Source organism: Papaver somniferum, chromosome 6, assembly GCF_003573695.1.
Source record: "Papaver somniferum cultivar HN1 chromosome 6, ASM357369v1, whole genome shotgun sequence".
NCBI classification, from domain to species: domain Eukaryota; kingdom Viridiplantae; phylum Streptophyta; class Magnoliopsida; order Ranunculales; family Papaveraceae; genus Papaver; species Papaver somniferum.
In genome coordinates, this window is record NC_039363.1 from 25,549,459 (window position 1) to 25,561,309 (window position 11,851).

General features: G+C 35.9%; 1 long non-coding RNA gene across 1 annotated transcript; it reads left to right on the forward strand.

Annotated features, from left to right (window-relative positions):
• The first annotated feature begins 6,423 nt into the window (after positions 1-6,423).
• On the forward strand, positions 6,424-7,446 carry LOC113285547. Its single transcript, XR_003328724.1, has 2 exons — positions 6,424-6,490; positions 6,609-7,446. It is a non-coding gene; the product is annotated as an uncharacterized LOC113285547 (long non-coding RNA).
• Positions 7,447-11,851: the final 4,405 nt, after the last annotated feature.

Below are 11,851 nucleotides of genomic sequence, written 5' to 3' on the forward strand. Positions count from 1 at the left end.
GGAAACCAACTTCTTTGAAGAGGATAAAATCTAACATACCTCATCGGTTTTTTGAACAAGTTTAAGCTTGTTTGCTAGGCGATTTTCTCTTCGTTGAAGTTTATTTACATATCTCATCTTGCGTTTGTATTTGAAACACTTTGAAAGTTCTTGACCTTTTAGTGAACAATAAGAGCATGTCAATAGATAAGATGATTCAGACGTCCGAGATGTGCAAGCTGCTAGACACAAAGTGGAACCTGAAAAATCAGACAGAGAGTTTCCAACAGAAAGGTTAATTTTTTTCTTCCAGATTGGTTGAGTTTTCTTCTGGAAGAATATCGAGATTGATGTATGTATTGCTACAATTATCAAAATCAATATCTTCACTAAGAAGTGCAACACTTGATCTTTCTTCTTCATTATAATCATAGTGATCGGATATTTCGTCAAGAGTTGCAGCAAGACCTTTGTTCCCAGTGTATTTTTTACTGTTTGGACACTCATTTGCAAAATGACCAAAACCTTTACACTTAAAGCACTGTGGCATATCCTCGTCATGAGCCTCGTTATCATCCTTGTTTTTGGGAGAAATGCGATTGTGAGGTTTAACTGATGACCTAAGTTTGTCTCTGGAAAACCGTTTACTTCTCTTCAATAGAAGATCTCTGAACTGTCTTGTGATCAAAGAGACTGACTTGTCAAGATCTTCATCTGATGAGTCAGCTTCAGAAAGATCATCCTCAGAGATATAAACACTTTTACTTTTGTCAAGTAATTTAGTGTTCTTTTGAGCTTTGAAATAACATCCTTTCCGATTTTGGATGTATGCTCATGATCAGATTTAGCTTTCCAACCAACGTATTTCTGGAGAGAGTATCAAGGTTATTTCCTTCAACGATGGCATGCTTGTTAGAATCGTATCTAGATGGCAACAATCTGAGAATTTTCATTACATTGTGCTTTTCAGGAATAGTCTTACCCAATGCAAAAGATGCATTAACAATTTCAGACACTTTGTGATTAAACTCATCAAATGAATCTTCATCTGCCATACGAAGGTTTTCCCAATCGGAATTAAGGTTTTGAAGCCTAGCTTCATTTTCACTGGCATTCCCTTCAAATACGGTTTCTAAGATATCCCAAGCATCTTTACACCGAGTGCACATAGTCACATGGTGTTGAAGATCCGGGGTAATGGATGTATGATAGCATTAAAACCGTCGGAGTTTTGCTTTGCATCAAGTATCTCAGCAGCGTCATATGCACCAATATCCTTAGGAACGGTCGCATTCCCTACTGCCACAACGGTAGCATCATAGACATTAACCACATAAACCCATGATTGAAAATCTCGTGCTTGAAGAAAGGCACGCATAGCAATTTTCCACCACAAGTAATTTGAGCCATAAAAGACGGGTGGTATGTTTATAGAGATAACACTTCTGTCCATATCAGATTGCTACAAACACAAACTTATGATGTCTTTAACGTGTTTTCCTACTATGATACCAATCGAAAATGCGGGGGTCTAACAACCACACCCAACAATTCGTTTGGCAATCTGAGAGGACTTACTCCAATACACTTTATAGAGAATCAACTAGACAGTCAGACTCAATCTAGAGTAAAGTATATCAAAGAGTTTAATATCTCTAACTCTTAATTCAATCTGCAATCAACATATAGAAATCTGCGAGCACGATTGAATATAAGAGGAGCTACTTGAACGGTACCAAAGACCAATGTTCAAGTGTCAATCAATGTAAATCAAAAACCAAAGGTTGGATATCCTATTTGATTGATCTTAACGCACAACTTGTGATATTTCAATTATATAGCAAAATATAATCCGGAAAAGAAATAACAAAGACACCAGAATTTTGTTAACGACGAAACCGCAAATGCATAAAAACCCCGGGACCTAGTCCAAATTGAACATTATATTGTATTAAGCCGCTACAGACTCTAGCCTACTACCAATTAACTTCGGACTGGAATGTAGTTGAACCCTAATCAATCTCACACTGATTCAAGGTACAGTTGCGTTCTTTACGTCTCTGATCCCAGCAGGATACTACGCACTTGATTCCCTTAGTTGATCTCACCCACAACCAAGAGTTGCTACGTCCCAAAGTCGAAGACTTGAAAACAAATCTGTCTCACACACAAAAATCTATAGATTGAATAAATCTGTCTCCCACAGAAATACCCAAGATTTTTTGTTCCACAGAAATACCCAAGATTTTTTGTTCCGTCTTTTGATAAATCAATGTGAACAGGAACCAATTGATAAACCAGACTTATAATCTCAAAGAACAGCCTAGTATTATCAATCACCTCACGATAATCTAAGAACAACCTAGTATTATCAATCAACTCACGATAATCTTAATCGACTAGCAAAACAAGATATTGTGGAATCACAAACGATGAGACGAAGATGTTTGTGATTAATTTTATCTTGCCTATGGTAGAAATTAATCTCGAGTCAATTATTTCAATTGTACTCAATACGATAGAATCGGGAAAGATCAGAACACACAACTACAAAGAAAATAGTTGGGTCTGGCTTCACAATCCCAATGAAGTCTTTGAAGTCGTTAACCTACAGGGTCTCGATAGAAACCTAAGGTTAAAGGAGAATCGACTCTAGTTATGCAACTAGTAACACACATGTGCTAGAGTTCTCCTTTATATAGTTTTTCAAATCAGGATTTGCAATCCAAGTTACCTTGGTAACAAAGCATTCAATATTCACCGTTAGATGAAAAACCTGATTCAACCAAGGTAATATCTTTCAACCGTTAGATCGAACTTAGCTTGTTTCACACAAATGAAATGTACCCTCATTTAGGTTTATGTAACCGTACCCAAACGTGTACACCATGTTGGTTCACAAATAGTTAACCAAGACTAGCCATATGATTACTCTCATATCAACCTTATTCATCTTAACCATAAATAGTTTAAATGACCCAAATGAAACTAGTTAAAGAGTTTTTCAATTGCTATATTCTCATAGAATTATACAAGAACACAATTGAAGCAAAATCGGTTTGATTCACTCGAATCAATCATGAAAATCATAGCCACGGTTTGCAAAGATTGCATTACTTATTATATAAATGTTTATGTTCATGTTTAAAACCGATTTTAGAACTTTAACCTTCAAGTATGCAAACAGGTACGCATATTTGAAATACCCGGACTAAGATTGAGTTACGCCAGTGCGCAAACGGGTACGCGAACTTCAAATCCCAGCAGAAATTCTCGGACATGAACTTGTACGCCAGTACGCAAACGGGTACGCATACTTAGGTTCCCGGATTTCTCAAACCAACAGGTACGCAAACGGGTGCGCGCATACTATGGTTCCCGGACATGGATTACATATGTGCAAGAGTGCACAACATGACATATGCAATAATGGTTAAGTGTTCTAAACTCTTATTTCAATCATTGAAACTTTCTTAGAGGATGACAATAGCCGTTTTCACACATTATTAGCATCAAAGCAATTTTCAAGTTATTGAAATAATCATTACAAAACATTCCAATACAAAACCCAATGATTGTATCACACAAACCATGTTAGATGTTACTCGGCGATTTTCACATGATATAAGATGAACTTGGTCGAAGCGAAAGCTTGCCAACTCATATTTCGAGAAATATGTAAGCGAGTTAAACTCAGTTCGAAATCTCAAATGTGTATATAGAAAACTATATTGTAATACGACTTATGTCTCAATATAGGAGATAGAGTAGAAGTAGACTTTCCAAGTGATAGATGAGTTCAAGTCTCCAAATACCTTTTGTCGATGAAGTTCCACAAGCTCCCCTTAGTAATTCTTCGTCTTCAAATGATGAACGCCGTGAAAACTAATCTCAACTACACAATCTATGTCCTAGTCCGAGACATCTATAAATAGGCTACAAATCAAGACTTGTAGTTTTGATCACTGACATTGACAAACATGCTTGAGATAGCAACGCATGCGAGTTCGACCGAGCAGTGCTCTAACAAAACTTATTTATGTTTGTATCTCTTCAGTTTCATATGTTGTCTTAGTTAATGGCATCCCAGGTGAAACTTTCTTCCCCACTAGGGGAATCAGGCAGGGAGATCCTCTATCTCCAGCCATATTTATAATTTTCATGGAAGCTTTGTCTTCTCTCTTACTTCATGCTGAAAACTCAGGCAAAATTAGTGGTATTAAAGTTACAAATAAAAATCCTTCAGTTTCTCATTTGTTTTTTGTAACGACTCTTTCATCTTCTCTGCTGCTAGTATTTCGCAGGCTCATAATCTTTTAGACATTCTCAAAAAATTTAGTAACTCTTCAGGACAGCTCATAAATCATCAGAAATCTGGAATATATTTTAGCAAAAAAGTTCAAAACAAACATTGTAAAATCCTAGCTATGATACTTAGGGTGAGTAGAATAACTAAAACCGACTCTTATTTAGGCACTCCTCTATTTTTCAATAGGGTTAAGTCTTTTAACTATCAAAACATGCTAGATAGAGTGTATAATAGAATTCGAGACTGAAAAACAAACTTTCTGTCAGAAGCTGCAAGACTACACTTTTCTTGTAAACTCTTTGTAAATATTGCTATTCACTTAACATAAAAATAAATGGTTGTGTTCTTAATTAGATGTGTCCATGACTTTAAATATAAGTTTTTGAATGCAATAGACTGGTATAGAAATTTCAACTTAGTATTTTCAATTACATAACTGCCATAGGTAAAATACCGGATTCGTACTGAAACTAGACCGACGATACATGTACAGTCATAATTAAGGATAGGTGCAGGTATCCAAAACTAGAACCATACACTAGGAAATACAGGTACCCGTTCTGAGTAAACTGGAATGTACCGCCATTTTTGGAGTCCTTAGAGTGTATATGTTAGAAATCAACGAGCCTAACTAGCCTCGAAAACCGGGCTTGCATGATAAGATTGTCCGGAGTTTATTAACCACACAATCAACGAGTGACCTGCACAATCCGTTTCCTGACATTTGCAACCTTTCTGATGCAGATGTGTTTGGTTTCTTAAAAAAAGACACCAACATCTAGGTGCTTGAGAGGTCCGGTGGGCAATAAAGCCGAATGCGCGAGATCACAATTGAAAATCTCAGGTGAACTCACTTTAGTTGTTCAACACTGAATTTCTCATTCTTAAATCCGTTAGTGGATATGCATAATCAAAATATTATTTCATATAAAAAATTTAACTAGACGTGTGGTGCATAGTTAATGAAACTAGGATATCAGAACGGTACATTGACGAATGGTGTTCTGATTGAGGTATTGACCTATGTTGGTTTGTATTCATTAAGGTTGCCGTTTTTTTTCTTTTAGGTGATAAAACATTTAGGGTTTTGTTTTAAACTATTGGGTATAATTTTTTTTCAGTTTTGCTAGATTCATGGATGCAGTGAGATATGTCCACAGTTGCATCTTTAACACCCCTAATCGCACGAAGTGATGAAAACTGTTCCATACAAATGGCAATCCACAGTCCCTGTTACATTTATGCACAACTACATCTATCAAACCAGCAATCACAGGAAGATTGTACGAAATAGTGTGACCGGCCCGGAATTTGGAATACCATCCTCAACTACATCCTCAACTACAGGTGAGTTTGTAACAAAGCTAATTCAGTTAAACAAAGAGAAAATGCAAAAACAAAGATGGGATGCAGCCATGCAAGTAGAAAATATTCGCACATCAAAAACGAAAGGAACGAAAACAAGGAAGAATACATCAAAAGTACTTTTCAAAGATTGTATTGTTGATTCTGATCATATCTTAATTTGGTTTAGGCTATTGAAATTTGAAAGTCTGTGGCTGAGTTTTCAGGCCAAAAAAAGTGTGGTGCAGCGAACAACAACTAATGGTTTGTTCTTGGACACAAATTATCCATGTTTATCTATATATGGCGAGGTATGCTAATTCATTGGCACACGGTTAGTTCAACAATGATTAATACCTACTTCTTAGTGTCTCACACTTTTTAATTGCTGTAACAGATGGATCGTGACTTAGATTACGCGGTAAGAAAATCCAATAATCATATTTTTAGATGTCTACCATTTTAGCTTTCTGACTGTCATATTAACGGAAACTCTCGATTTCACAAGATTAAACATTTAGCAAGGAATGGTGTTCTGATTGACTTCCATGATATGAAGGTTTGTTCATCTTATGTTTTCTATCAGTTTTATTTTATTTTATTTTCCATGAAATGTGATCTATTTTCAATGATTTGATGATAAAAGCCGATTGAGGACCGACTGATTGTGACTGATTTGGGGAAGGAAAAATACGTTGCTACTCCCGAGGTAAACGATATCACATTTTCAAACATTCTTACCAGTAATTTTGTTTTTTATGTACACAAAGTTACAAATTTTTGTAGAAAGACCGGCAAATGGGAGACAGAATTTATCTTAGTTTGCACTATGGGCCTCAATGGAAATAAAAACATAAGGTACTACTCATATCATTCCCATTAAATTTTTTTTCTATCAATTGAAGCGAATTTGCTAAGACTGCGGCAATGCAATTATTTATGAAATGCACAGAACTAATGAATTGCTTATACTCAGATTGTTGTACGTGCTCCTCATTGGCGACACATGCTCCTCATAAACACTTTTACATTCTCAAACGTGGTGAAGAAAATGTACCCTACAAATGGAAAGACGTCAATTTCCCATATATGCAACGACTATTAATAAATCACAGGGACAATCGGTGAAGTATGTGGGCATTGATTTACGTACTCCAGTATTTAGCCATGGTCAGCTATATGTCGCATTGTCTAGGTGTAGTGCTGCAAGGAGAATTACTTTATTGTTGACCAATGAATCAAAGAAAGGCCGGGATGGAGTCTTGGAAAGACAAATAGTGGTGGTGATTTTGTAGTCCAACAAAGGGAAGGTTTCCTCCGTCCGTTTCCATAGGTATAGACTTATCCACCGTCCTTTGTGTTTCCAAAAACACAAATCCTAGAAAATTGAAAACCGCTCAGTCCAGATTGAACGGACGCAAAGCAACCTCCTTTTGTTTCGCCCCATTTTGCTTAGGTGTCTTTTATACCAGTTGTTCTTATAACTTCCCAAGATATGCCAAAACTGCAAATCGTTACGCTATTAGTCTAAACGGCAAAGAAAATAAGGATTACGTTATCTTAAAACTCAAGTTTCAGTTTGTGAATCCGAATAAATTTCATTTTCATACATTATCATCGGATATCGTGAATGTAAAAAAATATCGGATCGTCATCAAAATCGAAGTTTAAGAGAGGCGATTCAATCATTTTTTCGTTCAGATTGTTTGTTTCTCATAGTTTCGGTTAGGATCTGTAAGTAGTTTCTATCATTTTATCTGTTATCATTTTCTTTTCTTTTTTGATAATTATGAGATACTGGATCGTTTTGTATTTGTCGAATCTTTGATTCGATTGTTTTGAAATGGAAGGGAGAATCCACATGATGTACAGGGAGATCAGCAGTTGTCAGTTTTTTTAGATTTTCAGTTTCGAATTTGCTTTTCTGATCACTTATTCACTGTCAATATTGTTTATTTTAGTTCTAAATGATTGTTTTTTCTTTTGTTTTTGGGTGATGTTCAGTTTTTATCATTTATGTTCATTCATCCTATTTGTAATTGATTTCTTAATGTTTGTTTACAGTAATCAACTTCAATATTATGATCAAAATGTGAACTTTAGCCTAAAATCAGGTTGTTGTTTTTTGAATTCATATCCTATGTGTAGTTCAGGAATGGTAGATCATATAGGTTGTTGCATCCTTGGAAATTATAAAGCTTCACGGTGCAACTTCAACGTTAAAACTTCATTATACGTGCAATTTGGTAACTTTCTTAATTTTTCTATGAACAAATTTATTTTTCTGAACTGTTTTTTGAAATTATTTTAGAAATTTCCAAAAATAACGTTGTATTGGGTTGGGAAATTTTTAGTAACTAATGTGCACACTTCCATTGCGACCAATTTGTAGTAGTTGTATCATAGTTGTATCATGTAACTTCGGCTTGCATCAGAGGTGGTTGGTTCAATTTATGAACTTGGTTGTATCATGGTTTGTTCTGGAGATGACTACCCTTCTTTTTCTTTTCATTATGACATGATCTAGAGAGAGTCTGTGTGGTACACTTAGAAACTGTAGTTACCCTTGCATTAAAGGACGAATTTGTTTTAAAAGCACCGTCATGAGAAAAATTGAAGGTCACATAAATGACTTCCTGTTTATGTAGTTGACTTCCTGTTTATGTATGTACTGCCATACTGTAGACAAGGAGAAGCTCCCTACGTAGGACGAGCGCTCCATGAACACTACCACACCTATTGTGCGTGCACATAGGGCACAAAAGCCATTACTAATCTTTTTATTATTAGAAATTGATCAAATTAGGATAGTTCGCTACTGTGCTCTCTATTAAAATGAGTCTTATTATGTTTGCAGGAGGGTTTGTGGTGTTGTCTTGGACCTTGGTGTAAGCTCAAGATGTAACTTACTCTGATGCTTTTCAGTTCTATTAACTTCATGTTTATCCTAAGCAAGAACATACATCATTTGCCAAACTAGACGTATACGGATTGAACAGCCTTTGGCTTCACAACATCTAGACCAAATTGCACGACTTTGCATTATTTCTACAACACTTTATTATTTGATTGGTAATGAAAGATAGATTTAACGTTGGACATACAAATTAAACTTAAAATTTCCTCAGTATTATGTTGGTATGGGGAGTATGGCTGCACTATAAGGTGATCACTTAATTTTTTGCTTTGGTTTGTTAAGCGACCAAAAGTGTCCTGTTTTTCTAATTTGAACAGGCCACCTATAAGATTCTTAACTTCATGTACGTTTGAGGGGATAATCATTAAAACATCACCCTCACATCACCAAAAGGTCGACTATTTACACAACAGCTGATGGTTATTCATTTTGAATAGTTTCTGTTGCTTATTATGGTGTACTTCTTCTTTAGAAAATGATGGTTTAGTGTCTTTCTGGTGTCCAAATGATGTCCAAATGATGGTTTAATGAGTTTTGGGAAAGACAATTACTGGTCAGTTTCCATGGATTTCCAGAAAGTGTCAACTTATCCACCGTCAGTTTCCATGGAAAGATCTATACCTTCCACTGACATCTATTTTCATTTCAAAAGAGTCGTCTGGATTAAGTCTTCAACGTGGTTTGCGGTTTTAAAGGTGATAATAAGCGAGTACATAACTATTAAGATGGCCTAAAACTCTTCGACTTCGATAAATTGATTAACGGTTAAAAGAATGGCATAATATCGGAGTGTATGAGTCGGTATTGAATGGATACAAAAGTTAATGAAAAAATGAATAACTAATAACTGTGCACACCCACTACCTTGCAGTTTCATGATTTGTATCTTTCCAGTAGTGGGATCAGTTCAAAACGATGAAGTTTTCTTGAGATCATTACTCTATAAATAGACTGGTTAGGTGTGCTTAAAACAAAATTATAAAAGTTCATTCTCTGGAAGGTTTAACATGTGAGTACAAGTCATTACATCGACAATTATATTCTGCACTCTGTTCGATTTGATTTATTGGATTTAAGCTATCCCAGTTTCAAATCTGGGAAGAAAGTGAAAAGCGACTAGATTTACCTCAAAGAATTTTTTTTTAGGTGATCAAATATTTGGATGAAAGACACATGAAAAACTTACTATCATCCATCAATTTATTGATCTAATGATGGCCTTTAATTACCCATCTTATAGTTTAACAAATCCCATAACCAGGATGACAAATTAAGAAGTTTTCCATTTTTTCATGGTGGGATGCGGATCATCGATCGACTGTATGATTAGAGCCTATATATATAAAAAGGATTATTAACCTTCATCTTACAACACCTTATACACTAAATACATTTTCTATTAATGAATGCAGGAGACACACGAATCATGAGAATCAAACAAATGATGGAGTTCACATCCTCTATAATGGACATAATTTGACTACCCAAGTTATTGTAAGCATAATTTTGGAAATTTGGTTGAGTTGTTTGTTTTATGTTGTTTAATTTTTTTTTTTAGTTAACATACTTTAATTTTTATGTTATCAGCATCCGTCAGTTGCATATAGGACAGTGATTCTCGAGAGGTTAAAAGATGTGCATAGTGAGACAACAACCGAACAGCCACCGCGGTGTGTTGTTGCGGGTCCACCGCAGGCGAGAAATAATCTAACATCGACAACATCATCTCGAAGATCAGCAGCCCAAAGGCGACGACGTGAGATAGAAAAACAACACAAAGAGATGAGAGAACAGGAGCATCGTGAGAAAGGAGCACAAATTGAAAGAGAAGCAGATGCAGAACGACGACGAGCACTAAAGGGAAAGGGAAAAGCTATTACTGAAGAGGTGCGCATACATAGTAATTAATTCATTTTATTTTTAAAATTTGAAAATTTACAAATTTATTTACCAAAACTATAGAATCCTCCATGCAAACGGATGCGCCCGAGTGGTATACAGATTAGAAAAAGCGAGGCTGTACCACATGAGCATGAAGATGCAGAGTCATATGAAGAGGTGAATTAACTTGAACGTTAAATAATTTACTCGCGCACATATATAATTATCATTTTTAAGTTCAAAAATAAAAGAGTCATAGTGGTTGACAAAATTTACAATGCAGTCGGTTGTATTACATAGGAGAGTTGGTAGCACATCAGACGCTCAAAACACTGAAATGTAAGGATTTAAAAATTTAGATTGCATAAATTTATTTAGTTTTTGCATAGGGTAAGCTAGATTACCTGATTATCACTATGCAGGTCGTCTATTAATGTTAGAGAAGATGATGGGGTGTCGGATACTTACGAAATTGACGAAGTAGATTACGACACTGACGAATTACATGATCCAAATACTTTTATCAATCAGGTAGCTGTTGTTGCTACCGATGTACGTCATTTTCTGGGACAAATGGATGTCAAATGTCAGCAGTGCGGGGCATTGCACTGGATGGCAGAAAAACTTACAAATTCATCTTTAATAAACCCAAAATTTGGGTCATGTTGTCTCCAAGGCAAAGTTTGCCTACCGTCACTGCGTGAACCACCGGTAGCCATCAGAGAATTGTTTGACGGAACCGACGCCGAATCAATTTCTTTTCGGAAATATATTCGGGAGTGTAATACAACTAATGCATTTACTAGCCTTGGATGCAAATTAGATACAAGAGCTTTGAAAGGGAGAGGTCCGAGACCTTTCTCAATACATGGGGAGTTGAGACATTTAACCGGAGGTGTTCTACCATCTCCTGGGACTGAGAGGATGGCGGTTTACTCCCAACTGTACATCTATGATCCAGCCTTTTCATTGTTTGTCCGTGGAGAAAGAAATCCTCAGTTAAATATGAATGCCCTACAGAAAATTCAGAATACTATGATCCAATTCAATGTTTTTTATACCAAGTATCGTCAGGCTTATGCAATTTTAGACCAGATGAGTCCGGAAGACCAGAATATCAGAGTTTCACTTCAATATAACAAGTCGACTGATAGTAGGCGTTATAATCTTCCGACAACAGATGAGATTGCGGTTATCGTTCCAGAAAATACTTATAAGGAGACTGGGGTGCGAGATATTATATTGCATTTGAGAGAAAACAACGAATTGAAACAAATTTCGGAGTGTCATCCGGTATACTTTCCTTTACATTATGTTTTACTATTTCCTTTTGGTGAGCTGGGATGGTCACCAACAATGAGGCAATGGGATGCAGTCACCAAAACCTATACGAAAACAAAATTATCTCAAATGGAGTATTA